The sequence below is a fragment of the Anarrhichthys ocellatus genome, unplaced genomic scaffold (assembly GCF_004355925.1).
Source record: "Anarrhichthys ocellatus isolate YVR2014 unplaced genomic scaffold, GSC_Weel_1.0 scaffold343, whole genome shotgun sequence".
NCBI lineage: Eukaryota > Metazoa > Chordata > Actinopteri > Perciformes > Anarhichadidae > Anarrhichthys > Anarrhichthys ocellatus.
The window spans coordinates 55,201-58,041 of record NW_022280337.1 but is presented as its reverse complement, the minus strand read 5'-3'; the positions used below and the strand labels follow the sequence as shown (position 1 = coordinate 58,041).

Sequence of the window (2,841 nt, the reverse complement as noted above, 5' to 3'; positions counted from 1 at the left end):
CCTTCTGTTTCTATGTGTGATGAACATATATAACTTACGGACGTATATGCTGTCTGCTCCTTCTGCTGGTGGGAGATGGCTGAGTCCATGTGGATCAAACCCAGGAAGTTGAGACACAGAGGAGGCGTCAGACGACAGAACAACCTGCAGATCAAAGGAGTCACATATCGTTCATGAGAAGTTCTGTTTCTGACTCTAAATAACCTGTTCAGTGGATCGTCAGCTGTTCTTTGTCTCCACCCTCAGACACACTGATTAGATCTCTTTAACTGGTATTTATATGAACGCCACTGGAAGCGGAGTCGAGATGGAAGCTAAGCTAACGCGGCTAGGACCTGAGGCTACTACCCAGCATGCTCCTGGCTGTCTGATGCCAGGTCTTTACTCTGGTGGACCAGAGGACCTGGACTCTGAGTTCACATCATGATGTTTGGTGCTCAAACACAGTTGATGGACAATGTTTAATGTGAAGATGTCGGACATGTTGCACAGAAACTGTTTATTTAAATTCTTCCTGATGATAAATCAATAAATACGCGACAGGATTAGTTCTGTTTGTTGTTTTTACTGCATTTAGTTAAAACAATAAATGACCCTTCAAAAGCTTTTCATCTCAAACATGCAGCTACTTTGTGAAGGAGGATGGAAATCCATAAAAATAAAAATAAAAATAACAATAACATGTTAGAATGAGGCTGATGACGGGCTGGCAATATGTTTGATATTATTATTAAAGGTGTATCTGACAGAAACAGGTGATGTTTCCGAATATGAAGAATAAAACGTGTTCAAAGATTTAAACCTAAAGAATCTTTGATTCCTCCAAATGTTTTCTTATTTATTATAATTTACAAATTTAGTTGTTTTAGAAGCTCAACTGTTTAGACTTTATATTTTCATTGATGTATTTATGGTGTTTTATTCTTTATCTCTATTGGTGGCCTTTATAAATACAAATATTCATAATGAAGTTATTTACTCAATGAGTATTCTTTATCAAGGATCTCTGGATGTGAGTACCTATATGTTTTTGTGTATATTTTGTTGGGTTTCTTATCATATTTATGGATCATACTGATCCCCAGTCAGTTACTGGTCCCTGTAATAAGGTCCCAGACTCCTCCCACTAAAGAAGACTTGCTGTCACTCACATGCCGCTGAACTGGAGGCTGTAGGCGTCGGTCTGGTGATGAGAGGCCAGGTAGTAGTAGTTAAACACACGGACACGGAACACAGTGGAGTACACACAGGTACACAGGAAGAAGATGGTGATGAAGCACGCCATCTGGTGGAGAGAAGAGGCGTCACACACACACACCAGTGAGATTAACTGGGATATAAAATACATACAGTATAATCTCTGCTTTCAGTCCTGTGAGTTCATGTCTTTATGTTCCTTCTTTAATCTTTAATGTTTCTGAGTAAATCTAATAAACCAGACTGAACTCACAGGTTTCATCCTCTTTGTTTACATCTCCATGCTTCTTCTGCTTAACTCGTGTTTAACGTCACATTAGGGCTGGGCGGTATACCGGTTTTAAGTTCCCGTACGATAAGAAATTTTCATACACCGTCATACCGGTGCACAGCCGAAAACAACTGGTATCGCTCCTCAACAGGCAGCAAAATATATTGTTCGCCGCTGAGAGCGTTGCGGTCGGAGCTAGTTGTCTTAGCTGTATTGAGAGGGAACCCTAGTCATGGTTATAACTTTATAACAACAATTAACAACCCACAACTAACGCTCTTTAACAACAAAACACCACGACACAACAGTTTGTGACACATAAACAATTTGTAGCTCTAATAATTGTACATTTATAAAATGTCTCCGCCGAACTGCATGCTGGGTAAAGCTCGCTAACAGCTGGGAGAGGCTCTGTCGCTCCAGTAACGTTACATTAAAGAACAGAACAGAGCGATGCAGGATGAACACAGACTGAAGAACAAAAGGTATTGTGGTCAGACACATATGCAACGCTGATTACCGTAATATGTGTGGTATTTGTTATAAATGTACGTTGGCAGTAGACAGTGATAAGAAGCTGTACATGGAGGGACTTCTTCTTCTTCTTTAAATTCCATTGGCGGATCGCAACCAACTTGCATAGGTGCATACCGCCACCTAGTGTACCGGAGTGTGCATTTTCAGGGTAACGTTTTCTTCACTGTTCTGATAATAAAATAAATAAATAAATAAATATATAAATAAAGAGATAAACCTAAACAACACCTACTAACAACTAAAGCCTACGGTCTAATCCCGTTTCTTTCCATGGAGGGGCTTAGGACCCAGGGGAATGTAGGTGAAGGAAACAGGAAGTGACGGAACGGAAGACAAGCCACACAAACAGCTGTTCACCACTCGCTGGCCGGCCGTTTCTTTTCGGCGTTAATTAATTAATGCTTTAACGTGAAAAAAAATACCGTGATATACTGTGAAACCACCAGAGTCTTACAAAATACCGTGATATGCATTTATGGTCATACCGCCCAGCCCTACGTCACATTGCTATGAATTGTGGGTAATTCCCTCAAGTAAAGTCTGCATCTAATGCTGACTTATGGGGAGAGTTCATAAAGGACTCAAAACGTCTGAGAGACCTAAACTCTGGAAGATTTAACAGAAGGACAGAACTAAACCCTCATGAGTGTGACTGGGATCGGACCAGTGAGTCCAGAGATGAAGAGTGATGAAGAGGCCTCTCTATGTACAGGTAGTTGTAGTCTCACCTCTATGTACAGCTAGTTGTAGTCCCACCTCTATGTACAGCTAGTTGTAGTCCCACCTCTATGTACAGGTAGTTGTAGTCCCACCTCTATGTACAGGTAGTTGTAGTC

General features: G+C 40.9%; 1 protein-coding gene across 5 annotated transcripts in view; it reads right to left on the bottom strand.

Annotated features, from left to right (window-relative positions):
• Positions 1-1,202: 1,202 nt before the first annotated feature.
• The window catches only part of LOC116401321 (G-protein coupled receptor-associated protein LMBRD2B-like), a 6,370-nt gene continuing 4,731 nt past the window's right edge, over positions 1,203-2,841 (bottom strand). The window contains exon 10 of one of the 5 annotated variants that reach the window (XM_031879669.1): positions 1,203-1,285. The gene's annotated coding sequence lies outside the window, so the exon portion shown is untranslated. Of the gene's footprint in view, positions 1,286-2,502 lie in introns of those variants that run through there. The other 4 variants (XM_031879666.1, XM_031879667.1, XM_031879665.1 and 1 more) reach the window with 4 other exon arrangements.